This window comes from Schistocerca nitens, chromosome 1 (assembly GCF_023898315.1).
Source record: "Schistocerca nitens isolate TAMUIC-IGC-003100 chromosome 1, iqSchNite1.1, whole genome shotgun sequence".
Classification (NCBI taxonomy): domain Eukaryota; kingdom Metazoa; phylum Arthropoda; class Insecta; order Orthoptera; family Acrididae; genus Schistocerca; species Schistocerca nitens.
In genome coordinates this window covers 68,142,893-68,157,073 of record NC_064614.1, presented here as the reverse complement: position 1 = coordinate 68,157,073, position 14,181 = coordinate 68,142,893, and positions in this window count along the sequence as shown.

Sequence of the window (14,181 nt, the reverse complement as noted above, 5' to 3'; positions counted from 1 at the left end):
GACCAAATAATATCAGAAATAAGCCGAATCACGATTTAAAATGATTAATCGTCTAATAAAATGTTGAAAGCGTGATGTTGGAATATGACAAATGCCTTGTTTCACTCCGTTGAACGTGCAAAGCTGACACTAGCATATTTCTGATACTTCGTCATCTGTTGATGTTCGTGTAGAATGAAATCGGTCGTAGCTAAATAATGTGCAAAATGGTTGTGATAATTTTGTAACACACATGCTAATCAGCTGTGGAAGCAAAACAAGACCAAGTTTATACTAGAAACGCGTTTTGGTTTCCACTCACCTTGAGTTGGCGAATTACATTTTAAACATTCATTAACACATCAGTAAAAAATAAAATGCGATTTGCAAGTTACAGCTGTCCCGTCCAGAATGTGATATATTAACCTATTCTACGTCACCAGTTGTGTTTTTAGCATCCGTTATCTGTTACTTCTTAGTCTGGTTGTTTTAACTACTGATTTCTGCATTTATAAACATGGCACGACACTTTGTCTTTATCGGATGCGCTGAAGTAGCGTAGCAACCGCTGTGTTTCCAACTGACATGTTCGTTTACATAGGAAATTATGTCTAAAATCAAAGATATATTTCGTTTACAGGTTCTGAAGGTGCTGATGAAGTCAGCTGGATGTTGCGTTAAATATGGATGCACTCAAAATATTATTTATACTTCTGTCTTACTAAAGTACTGAAAAAGCTTCAAATGGTTCAAATGGCTCTGAGCACTATGGGACATCTGAGGTCATCAGTCCCCTAGAACTTAGAACTACGTAAATTTAACTAACCTAAGGACATCACACACATCCATGCCCTGGGCAGGATTCGAACCTGCGACCGTAGCAGTCGCGCGGTTCCGGACTGAAGCGCCTAGAACCGGTCGGCCACCGCGGCCAGCTACTGAAAAAGCTTGACATGCAATGTACTGAACCGGTAGAGTTTACTCTACAGGTCTCTTGTTGATCATTTTAGCTGTTGAAATGCCTGGTTAATTACGAAATTCAGCAGCCACTTGTTAACTAAAGTACACAGGATATTACAAAAGTAATACAACACATTTTACGTGAAAGAATTAATATTACCTATTTTAACCCCGTTTAATAAATTGACATGTAGGACTGACATTTACAAACAATAAAGGCAGAACAAATGACTTACATTATACAAAGTTGTACACTGAATGGGCTCACGATGGATGCAATGACCGAAACGTATGGTCTTTTATTTACTGGTAGTACTACGTTTCTTTCAGGACTGTACTTAGTATGTGGGCTGCTACGTAACTTAAGAAAGTTTCTGCAACAAATGGTTAGGTAACTCTGTCTGGTCATTTAGAATATCACTCGGAGTTGCACATTTGTCAGAATCAATTCCAGTCTCTTCAAGTAGGTTCATTCTCTTGACTTTTTTGTCCAGATGCATTATTTTTAAACTGTGTTCTATGTCTGTCACTTGATAACCATTTTCACATCTTCAGTAACATGAAACGGAAAAGTAAGTGATGTTCTAATGAAGATTTAAGTATACTTTACTGCAGTGAAAAGTGTGTGAAAGTCCAAAACGTATACTGGGATCTGTCTACATCTACATAACTACCTTGCAGTTCACATTTATTTGCTATTCACGTTTGCCTGGAAGAGGGTTCTTCCAACATACTCTATTACTTCTCTCTCTGCCTGTGCGTGGGAAAAATGAACACTTTAAAAAGCCCACTTTGAACAATTATACAAAACTATGCTCAAACTGACACACAATATTTTTAGCGCAACGCAATCTGACTTTCAAAAATCCCTACAAAAGAATGGCCCTGACTAACATTAACCTATGCCTTGCACAAATCACTTACCCCACCAAAAATCTTCGTTACTCGAACTACTGCAATACAGCGAGCGCTACTACTGCCAGCTAAATAAAAGATTCAAACTACTGAAGGCACTAACTACTGATAGGCATAGTTAGGAAATGAAAGATTTTGATAGAGAACAAACAATGTATTTATCTTAATAGTCATAATATACACTCCTGGAAATTGAAATAAGAACACCGTGAATTCATTGTCCCAGGAAGGGGAAACTTTATTGACACATTCCTGGGGTCAGGTACATCACATGATCACACTGACAGAACCACAGGCACATAGACACAGGCAACAGAGCATGCACAATGTCGGTACTAGTACAGTGTATATCCACCTTTCGCAGCAATGCAGGCTGCTATTCTCCCATGGCGACGATCGTAGAGATGCTGGATGTAGTCCTGTGGAACGGCTTGCCATGCCATTTCCACCTGGCGCCTCAGTTGGACCAGCGTTCGTGCTGGACGTGCAGACCGCGTGAGACGACGCTTCATCCAGTCCCAAACATGCTCAATGGGGGACAGATCCGGAGATCTTGCTGGCCAGGGTAGTTGACTTACACCTTCTAGAGCACGTTGGGTGGCACGGGATACATGCGGACGTGCATTGTCCTGTTGGAACAGCAAGTTCCCTTGCCGGTCTAGGAATGGTAGAACGATGGGTTCGATGACGGTTTGGATGTACCGTGCACTATTCAGTGCCCCTCGACGATCACCAGTGGAGTACGGCCAGTGTAGGAGATCGCTCCCCACACCATGATGCCGGGTGTTGGCCCTGTGTGCCTCGGTCGTATGCAGTCCTGATTGTGGCGCTCACCTGCACGGCGCCAAACACGCATACGACCATCATTGGCACCAAGGCAGAAGCGACTCTCATCGCTGAAGACGACACGTCTCCATTCGTCCCTCCATTCACGCCTGTCGCGACACCACTGGAGGCGGGCTGCACGATGTTGGGGCGTGAGCGGAAGACGGCCTAACGGTGTGCGGGACCGTAGCCCAGCTTCATGGAGACGGTTGCGAATGGTCCTCGCCGATACCCCAGGAGCAACAGTGTCCCTAATTTGCTGGGAAGTGGCGGTGCGGTCCCCTACGGCAATGCGTAGGATCCTACGGTGTTGGCGTGCATCCGTGCGTCGCTGCGGTCCGGTCCCAGGTCGACGGGCACGTGCACCTTCCGCCGACCACTGGCGACAACATCGATGTACTGTGGAGACCTCACGCCCCACGTGTTGAGCAATTCGGCGGTACGTCCACCCGGCCTCCCGCATGCCCACTATACGCCCTCACTCAAAGTCCGTCAACTGCACATACGGTTCACGTCCACGCTGTCGCGGCATGCTACCAGTGTTAAAGACTGCGATGGAGCTCCGTATGCCACGGCAAACTGGCTGACACTGACGGCGGCGGTGCACAAATGCTGCGCAGCTAGCGCCATTCGACGGCCAACACCGCGGTTCCTGGTGTGTCCGCTGTGCCGTGCGTGTGATCATTGCTTGTACAGCCCTCTCGCAGTGTCCGGAGCAAGTATGGTGGGTCTGACACACCGGTGTTAATGTGTTCTTTTTTCCATTTCCAGGAGTGTATATAGCACTTCATGATATCCAGTATTACAAATTTCAAAACTCCGCCATCTCTCTCCCCACATTCAACACCGCTGGCGGCTCACCTCCAACTGCGCAACGCTACGCGCTGTTCACATCCAGCTGCCCAACACTACAACGGCGGACAACAATGCAAACTAGCCACAGACTGCACACAGCACAGCCAGTGATTTTCATACAGAGCGCTACGTAACGTTGCCAATAAGAAAACATAAACAGCCTACTTACATAGCCCCCATACTCCCCACAAAAAATTTTACAAATTGTTTTGGGCTGTGGCCAATAATGATTTGATAAAATTTTTCATAATTACAATAACAAAGATATCAAATGCACACACTTATTGATACAATGTTGGTCAAAAGCTAATATTTTCTCACAGTCCATAAAGACAGTCCTGATCGTTCATCACAGTAAAATTTCAGTGTTTTTCTGAAAGTCTGAACACTAAAAGAAAATGCACACGGAAGTAGTGGATTTCCATGCAGTCTTGAAGAAGTAGTGTTGTCCTTCCAACAGAAAGACAGTGCTGACTCTTGACATGCAGACAGGTAGTGGGCCACAACAGAGCAGACCCACATTAAAGTCATTCGACGTTTTGAAAAATATTGGTAGGTAGGTCATCACAGAGCAGACCCACTGTAGTCCTGGTAGAGATTACGGTATTGGTGGGCCACCAGAGGTTGCAGACCCACTGCAGTCCTTGTAGAAATAATGTTATTGGTGGGTCATCAAAGATGCAGACCCACTGTAGTCCTTGTAGAGATGGCCAGCAGTCATCTTCTGCGACTGTGCCGGTGCACAATCACCATTGAAGAGTCTTGCAGGCAATATAGCAAGTCCATAACCACCACTTGTGCACTCACAAAGTTTTTGGAATTGTCCTTAGAACCAGCAATGCTGTTTTCCAGTCCCTTGCTCAATTATTAACACACGTGCAAACACTAACAGTCCCTACTTCTCACATATTGTCCATATACTATGACCAAGAGAAACGTGTGCAGTGAAATGGAAATTACAAGTTAACAATATGATGAACTGGTGTCAATTACAATTTTATAACATAAGAATACAATTACAAAGGTACAAAATACATCATTAAGGAACATAATAGTACAGATAACATTTGTAGTAAAACAGGCTTTACAACAGAATAGAAATAAACATGCACATCAGTGTTACAAGAATTATGACATAAGTACATACATAAAGATCAGAATAACTTTTGAAACATCAACTTCACATATGAGCAACAAAACAGAACAACAAATAATGTCTAAACATCTTTAGAAAGTAAACAACATAGTATTAGAAAAATTCTACAACGTAACTCATATCAGCTAAACACATAAAGACAGGAAAAACACAAATATACAATAGTACACAAACACATAGCAGAATAACACAAGAGGAAAGGGCAGGGTTTGTTTTCAGTGTAACATTTGGTACTGCAGTATTTTGCAAACAAAATCTTTTTTTTTCTTGGAGACCTCCCTTCGTTCATCATTATTCCCAAAAGGTCCTATCTATACCTGCTTTCTGTACTTTTTTCGTATAACTTCTCAATGCATTTCTTCCAATTCATCGCAACTCATTCTCTTATATAGTCTACCCCTCTTACGCTAACTTAAATCTACTGAGCTCAGATGCTAAACTAAGGGACGAGGCAATGCAGCAGCACAAACAATTAACGCAAACAGCAATGACAAAAAAATACAGATTTGCAAAGGAAGCAGCATTATAGAAATTAGCAAAGCAATTGCAAATATTACAACTAATATAAGGCAATGTGCAGCAAACAAGAAAAATAAATCCGTAGTAAAACTGGCTTAATAGTGTAATACAAAGTCAAATTCAGTAACATTATGCCTGGCAAACAGCAGCAGCAAATGCAATAACTTATATCTAAACATGACAAAGCTCAAGCAGAAAAAATAGTACCCTAAAGAGAACAACGCAGATAAGTGAAATGTCTGTTCACATCTTAATATCTATGTCATTAAAGTGGTGCACCACAAAAACTAATTCTCCAAAAAATTACCAAGTACTTGAAAAGAAAATTATGAATGCAGTTCCTGTGAAGGTAAATGTCTTTTTGTGCTCCCTCACTATTTAGAAAAAAAATATTATTTACTCGATCTGTAGGCATAAAATATCTATATTAGTACATCTATTAAATTTTATTTTAACCAATGCTACAGTGCAGCTAGAAACTAGATATTAAACAAATTGAGTAAATAAATACATAAAGCAAGCCATATGGCATTTCTCTCAACTAGCAAGACAATAGCCGTGAAATGTTTGTCATCGTTTCATTAGGCATGTTAGTAAATATCATAAATTAAGAGCTCCACAGTATAATCATATGTTTTCAAGTTTGAGCATGTCGTATTTGCGATGCTTTCTACAAAGGAATGTCAATAGCGAGGATAATGGCCTCCCTTTTTTTCTACCTGTGCCTCTGAAAAGGCACACACTAATGGCTTTTTCTCCAGGCGTCTGACACAGCTGGGTGCCCACGACGCATTACGTGCAGGTGGTCACTTAACTTTCTTACGGAAATATTTACGACAGCAGTTTCCGCTACAGTGGCAGTCTCATATAAAAAATTTCACAGGTCGAGAATTTGCGTTGCAAATGTGTAGAAACAAAATCCTATGAATATATCAGTGTCCAAAAACATATCAGTGGCATTGTGATACATTCACACATGTACACACATTTCATAACTCTTAAAATACGATTCTTGGTTTTCAACAACCTTTTTCGCAAACCAGAGTCCCTAACCACTACTCATTATTCCTTACCTTATTCTTCGACACATCTTCAATATTTCACCATAACAGATACGTTGCATACTCAAATAACTCATATAGCATCAGCTTATTGATCATAAACATATCGCAACAGCATAATACACATATTCATCATAATAATATCATAACACCTCAGTCAACTCTCAAAATCGTCGTAGCTTCCTCCAATAATTTAAAAACCAAAAAAAAAATAATTCTCTGCTCATTTCAATAGTGTCATCTACCTCAAACGTACTTTAAAATCATGCTCCCTTACCAAATACATCATTCAAAGCTCTCATAGTATCACAATGGTTCCGAAAAATTATGAACAGTTCACAAAGTACAGACATAATACAATTTCGTAAGTGTGAAGTTATCCAACTGTGTAATTACGTAAACATCTGTCACTGTCATAGTAAAAAAGTTTGTCTCTCTCAGTTAAATGATCAGATAGCTGTGTATTTCTGTGTTACAGAAATAAGGTACCGATGTGTAAAGTTGTATAAGCAAATACCATATTAGCTAGGGCTCCTTGTGCTTGCCAAACACATGGTACACAAATTAGGCGTGTACCCCCCTGAGGATTAATGTAATTATACCCTCAGGTGTTACAGATTACAGCAATGAAATGAACTGTATCACAGAAAACTTTATTTGTAATTCAAAAACCTTTAAAAATAAATGTTTTAAGTATAAATTTAATCACTCAAATGCGTGTACTGTAGCGCTAAACTGTGCGTCTTGTAAGATAATCTCTGTGGAAGTGTGGCAGTTATCGTCCTCCGAAAGCTAAGTTCCGCAAAAGTCAATGTACTTACCTCATGATAAACAAAAGTGAAATGCTTTGCTTATAGATATCTTAGATATTACGCTTAATGCCGTGATTAAGAAAGTACTGTGCTGTAACGTATTGTTGTGCTATGGAAAAGGCTGTCTCCTTGTAGCTATACCACAAAAGTTATTAGTAAAACATGTTTTACTTTCCAGAAGAATTCAGAAAAACTGTGCAGATATAAAACAGATACACCGCAAAAGCATCATTGTAAATTGTCACTCATTAGTAGCGTCTTGATAAAATCGTGTAGTTGTCACATAAACTAACCACTGTGTCATCTGGTATCTCACAGAAAGTACTTTAAATCCAGAATGTATTTTCAAGTAAATCAAAATGTTGCATTAAAATCTCATTAGCAGTACCAGTATATGTTCTAAGTATGTAAGCCTTATAGTCGTTACTTATTTGTGCAACTAACAAGCAAGAATGTACACACACAATAACACTGTGACGTCTGTTCACTATAACAATGCATTTGTAATACTCGTCTAAATAAGTTGCCCAGTTTCTTGACTGGATAGTTAACTTTAAATCATTGTTGCATGTTAACAGTTTCTATGTGTGACAAAGCATACTAGTAACGTGAAATGAAAAATTTTATAGCAAAGACTAAGTTAAAAAGCAGATTATCTCTCAATAAACAGTTTTACATGTGAAAAGTGGGGCAATCCTTTACCCTTCCTAGTACGCAGAGTTTCAGCTTGGACGTAATTATCATCCGGTATACGTCGGTAAGGAATACTAAACTTTTTCTCTGAGCCAGCCAGCGCACGCGACTGCCTGCGGTGTGAGTCATTGTCTGTCTCTTTGTTGGCGCGCGTCGTTATTGGGATTAGGAGACCTAACTTCTACAAATTCACCTTCACGAGAAGGCCCTGCCCTGTTTGAAGCTCGCCAGTTCTGATGGAATTCAGGTCTGTCGTTTTGTCGATAGTTTACACAGTTTCTTTCTTGTCGGTCACGTGGTGGGGAATTTCTCCCTGAATCGTAACTGCGCGCTGAACTGTTGCTTCTGAAATTATTCTGTCTCCATTGATAATATTAGTTCTGGTTACCATAGTGTCTGTTTCTCTGATTGTCTCTGTGATAGTCATTACCGCAGAGAGGTGATCTTTCCCTGTAGTTATTACTACTCTGCCAACGGTTGTCATACGGGTGGTGTCTGTTTTGGTCACGATTTGTGTTGTGAGAATAGCCTTGTCGTGTCCAGTTTTTACTTCTTTCATCGCAGAATTGCGACGTATGTGACCTGTAATTGTTGTGTTCCTGTTTTCGCGTTCCGCGGTTATCAGTGTCAATTTCTAATTCTTGTAAGAGTCCCTGAAAGGGTTCAATGTCGTCTTTGCAACGTCCTGCCAAAATAATATGTCGTAAATGTTCAGGTAATTTGATTAAGCAAATGCGGATGAGTTCTGAGGGGCTGTATGGGTTTGACAGGTACTGATTCTTTTGCAACATGTCTTCAAAATATTTCACAAGACTGGAAAATTCAGATTGTTCGAAATGTTTCATCATTATGATGCTATGTTTTACTCGGTCTTGTGTAGATTGAGACCAATATGCTAAGAGGAAGGCATGATAAAAATTTCCTTCACTGTGACAATCATGAATGACCGATCGCATTCTTACAGCTGGTTCATTCTCCAAGTAGCCACACATAAATTCTAACCTGTGCTCCAATGATCAGTTGGGAGGAAAACAATGAGATAATTGATGGAGGCACGCTTGTGGATGAATGTCGTTGGCAGAATTCTTAAACGTTTTGAATTTACGTGTATTAATTAACAGCTTATAGTCAAAATCATCGTGTCGGCGAGTAGCATATCGGTCATTGTTACGTCGTGTCGGCGGTTCCATCTCAAAATTCGGTGCACCTTGCCAATTTCTTTCATAATTTCCGAAATGCCCTGTGTTATTATTTTGTGGCTTTTCCGTATTTCTAAGTTCCTCTTCCTGTGTTGGAGCGCGAGTGTCCTCTGAAATATGAAATTTTTGTATTACTTGTGCCAACTGATCTTGTACTTCCCGGATTTCTCTTTTGTATTCCGTATTAATTTGATTCTGATTTTCTTTGAATTTCTTAATTTGTTCATACTTTTCTGTGTCAGTGATGGCTACAGGTCTTGTGTCATTCAGATCATCATCTACCTTTGCAGATAAGTTAGTGAACTGATCCGAAAGTTCGGCTACTTTCTCCGATAGTGTACTTATTTCCTCAGTGTGTTTTTCTGAGCCAAGTTTCAGAGTGTCCATTTGTGTTGAAATCGAATCTACTGTGTCCTTTAAGTTTTCTTGAGTTTTTGCAAGTTGCGTAACCGAATCGGTAGATGCAACTTAGTCAATTTTAGCTTGCAAGGTGTCGTGATTTTCATGAACAATAGTTTGCAGTTCTTTTATGGCTGCTTCGTGATTTTGTATTGCATTTCATGACGCGAAAAAATAGGTTGGAAATGCTCACAAATTTGTGTTTTTACGTCATTACAGACTTTTTGACATTTCGATTCGATGTTATGTAACTAAGTAGTTAAATCTTCACGTGTTTGTTCAAGCGTGGTGTCTAACTTTTGAAGATTTTGTTCCACTGTGTCTAACTTTTTAAGATTTTGTTCCATTGTGTCTAACTTTTTAAGATTTTGTTCCACTGTGTCTAACTTTTTAAGATTTTGTTCCACTGTGTCTAACTTTTGAAGATTTTGTTCCATTTTGTGTAACTGTTGCTGTGTTTGTCTCTGGTGTTGTTCCATTGTGTCTAACTTTTGAAGCCTTTGTCCCATTTGTTGCATTAACTGTAATAACAGTGCACTTGTGTCTGAAACATGTTCCTCAGTGCTTTTCGGCAGTGAATTTGCACCGGCAACATTCACATTTTGACAAGCAGAAAATGTGTCTTGACTTATTTGAGAAAACGGTGAGGACCCAAAACCTGAATCTACAGTATTTGCGAAACTGTGTCATGCCATTTCGGATTCCTGAGGCGAGCTGTTGCCGACCGATCGATCGATAATGCTTCCCTGTTCACTACCTGTTTCACTGTCTACACCATTATTTGCCGCCCGCTCCATTTCCCTATGCACAATTACCCAATTACTATGCTGAACATTAGTTAATTCATTACACGTTGGCGCTAACACACTGCTTTCGTCTTCACTGTCATTTCTTAGTTTACTTTAAAGCCTAGTATTACGTTTTTCACACGCCATTATTGTCACAATATTTCACACGACAACACAGAAAAACACAATTTGAAGAGCAAAAATAAGAGAACACATTAACATAGCACTGAAAATAATATCTAGTTAATTGCAAACGCAGCTGCGAAATATTTGCTGCAAATCTACATGCATACCACAACTGTTTTAATGTACAACAATGAAAAACTACAACTACAAAGGAAATTCTGTCTATAATTACGCGTTAGCAATAAACAAAAGCTACACTAATTACACAAACTACAAGAAAAGAATCGGAAGATTCCAGTGAGGTATCCTCGGCTAAGGGTCGGCATATGAAACTTCCCTTTAGAACAATTGTACAAGACTGTGCTTAAACTGACACACAATATTTTTAGCGCAACGCAATCTGACTTTCAAAAATCCCTACAAAAGAATGGCCCTGACTAACATTAACCTATACCTTTCACAAATCACTTACCTCACCAAAAACCTTCGTTACTCGAACTACTGCAATACAGCGAGCGCCACTACTGCCAGCTAAATAAAAGATTCAAACTACTGAAGGCACTAACTACTGATAGGCATAGTTAGCAAATGAAAGATTTTGATAGAGAACAAACAATGTATTTGCCTTAATAGTCATAATATATATAGCACTTCATGATATCCAGTATTACAAATTTCAAAACTCCGCCATCTCTCTCCCCACATCCACCACTGCTGGCGGCTCACCTCCAACTGCGCAACGCTACGCGCTGTTCACATCCAGCTGCCCAACACTACAATGGCGGACAACAATGCAAACTAGCCACAGACTGCACACAGCACAGCCAGTGATTTTCATACAGAGCGCTACGTAACGTTGCCAATAATAAAACATAAACAGCCTACTCAGAACTTAAATCTTCCCGTACGAGCTCTAATTTCTCTTATTTTCTTACTATAATCATTTCTCCCTATGTAGGCTGGGAATTCAGATTCAGAGCAGCCAAAACGAAAAACAACTTTGTTTTAATGACTGCGACTTGCTTATGGTATCCGTGACACCCTGTCCCTTATTAAGAAAACCTGCCCTTCTTTGTAATTTTTCAATGACCGTCGTCAGTCGTATCTCGTAAGGACCCCATACCACATAGAGGTACTCTAGCAAAGGACGAACAAACTTAACGTAGGAAGAGTCCTTAGTAGTCGTGTTGTATCTTCTAAACCAATAAAAAGCTGTCATTGCTTGGCATAAATAAAAATATAAATGTGTTAAAAATGAAACTTCCTGGCAGATTAAAACTGTGTGCCGGACCGAGACTCGAACTCGGGACCTTCGCCATTCGCGGGCAAGTGCTCTACCATCTTCATTTTTAATCTAATTTTGTTCTATTGTTCGTTGACTTTGTTTGTGGTGGGCATCCGATGACACGCGTTCAGGTTGTTCGTTGATCTATTCACTCAGTTATTTATTACAGAGGGTAGCTAACCCCTCTGACCGAACTCACTGAGCTACCGTGCCGTCACCATCTGAGCTACCCAAGCACAACTCACGACCCGTCCTAACAGCTTTACTTCAGCCAGTACCTCGCCTCCTACCTTCCGAAGCTCTCCTGCGAACCTTGCAGAACTAGCACTCCTGAAAGAATGGATATTGCGGAGACACGGCTTAGCCACAGCCTGGAGTATGTTTCCAGAATGAGTTTCACTCTGCAGCGGAGTGTGCGCTGATATGAAACTACCTAGCAGATTAAGACTGTGTGCCGGATGGTAGAGCACTTGCCCGCGAAAGGCAAAGACCCCGAGTTCGAGTCTTGGTCGGGCACACAGTTTTAATGTACCAGGAAGTTTCATATCAGCACACACTCCACTGCAGAGTGAAAATCTCATTCTGTGTTAAAAATCGTTGGTTGCTATATTCCAGCAATGTGATTCAGGGGCCGGCCGGAGTGGCTGAGCGGTTCTAGGCGCTTCAGTCGGGAACTGCGCGGCCGCTACGGTCGCAGGTGCGAATCCTGCCTCGGGCATGGATGTGTGTGATGTTCTTAGGTTAGTTAGGTTTAAGTAGTTCTAAGTTCTAGGGGACTGATAACCTCAGATAATAAGTCCGATAGTGCTCGGAACCATTTGAACTATTTTTTTGTTATTCGGGGCCACGGAGCTCAACAACCAGTGGATGGATAAATTAATATGAGACAGTTTAATATTAAAGTGCGAAACTCCAACAAAGAATACGGTGGGAAGCAACGGGATCTCCTGCATCCCACAGTAGCTGTGTGCACTAGAGAATCATTTCTGTCTCAAACTTTTGCAGAGTAGCCCATAGTTGGCTGTTACACTAGAAGTGAATGACACACTATTGTGGAGAGCAGAATGGCAGTTTTGTTTGCCCAGTAACCTTTCCTCCCGACGAGACATACGTAACCGCGTATCGAATGAAGGAAAAATACATATTATTTACTCCGCGACGTTTGCGGTGACGACAGGCGACCGAAATCGAAACTGACATGAGGTGTCGCCGCGCAACTGCGTGGCGGCAAACCCTGCACGCCGGGGAGGCTTCCGGCGACTAGGCGTTTGCTACGCAGCGGGGAGCGTTCGATGGGAAGAGAAAATACACTCCTGTTTACTCTGGGCCCTTTAGTCCAGTGACAGCTTCGAGTGGAGCAACGCTTCAGCTGTCTGTTATTCAGGCGAGAATAAATATTGATTTATGGTCCTGAAAAAGCCGTTCTTACCTTCCTTCTTTTAGCTGGAGAGGGGAAGTTCCTTGTCGTGTACAAAAGGATACATGCTTTTCAAGCGCATTATTGCGTAGTATTCCTTACGTACAACTGTGACTATCTTGGTTTATCAGATCCTAACAGAACGTTTGCTAGTTTCTTAGCACCTAATTTATTTTATGGATTAGGAATATTTATGTTAGTGACACATGCATACTCATACATCTCTCTCAAACCTTTGATTTTCTTGTTTTGGATTTCTGCGTCTCGGAGCTACAACTACATCCTACATTAACGTTGTTTCTAGGCGTTATACCTACTCACGTTTATCGCCTAGGAGTAAAACATCATTATAAGAGGGTCACTCCAAAAGAAAGCTACAATATTTTTTTTAAAAATCCATTTTTTATTCTACATGTTTAAAAGTTTTACAGTGTGTAGATACATCCTTTAGGAACAATATTTTCATTTCTCCATATAATTTCCATCCCTCTCAACTGCCTTGCGCCATCTTGGAACCAGCGCCTGTATACCCGCACGGTAAAATTCTTAACCAACCTGTTGGAGCCACTGTTTGGCAACGTGCACAATGGGCCATCATCTTCAAACCTTGTTCCACGCCAGCCGGGGTGGCCGAGAGGTTCTAGGCACTACAGTCTGGAACCGTGCGACCGCTACGGTCGCAGGTTCGAATCCTGCTTCGGGTATTGGTGTGTGTGATGTCCTTAGGTTAGTTAGGTTTAAGTAGTTCTAAGTTCTAGGGGACTGATGACCTCAGCAGTTAAGTCCCATAGTGCTCAGAGCCATTTGAATCATTTGAACCTTGTTCCACGAAGAGTGTCTTTCAGTTTCTCAAAGAAATGATAGTCACATGGAACCAGGGTATGGCGGGTGTTTCAGTGTTGTCCATCCGAGTTTAGTGATCGCTTCCATGGTTTTTTGACCGACATGTGGCCGTGTGTTGTCGTACAACAGCAAAACATCCTGCTTTCGCCGATTTGGTCGAACACGACTCAGTCGGGCTCGACGTTTCTTCAGTGTCGTCACATATGCATCAGAATTTATGGTGGTTCCACTTGGCATTATGTCCACAAGCAAGAGTCCCTCGAAATCGAAAAACACCGTAGCCATAACTTTTTCAGCAGAAGGTGTGGTTTTGAATTTTTTTTTCCTTGGGTGAATTTGCATGATGCCA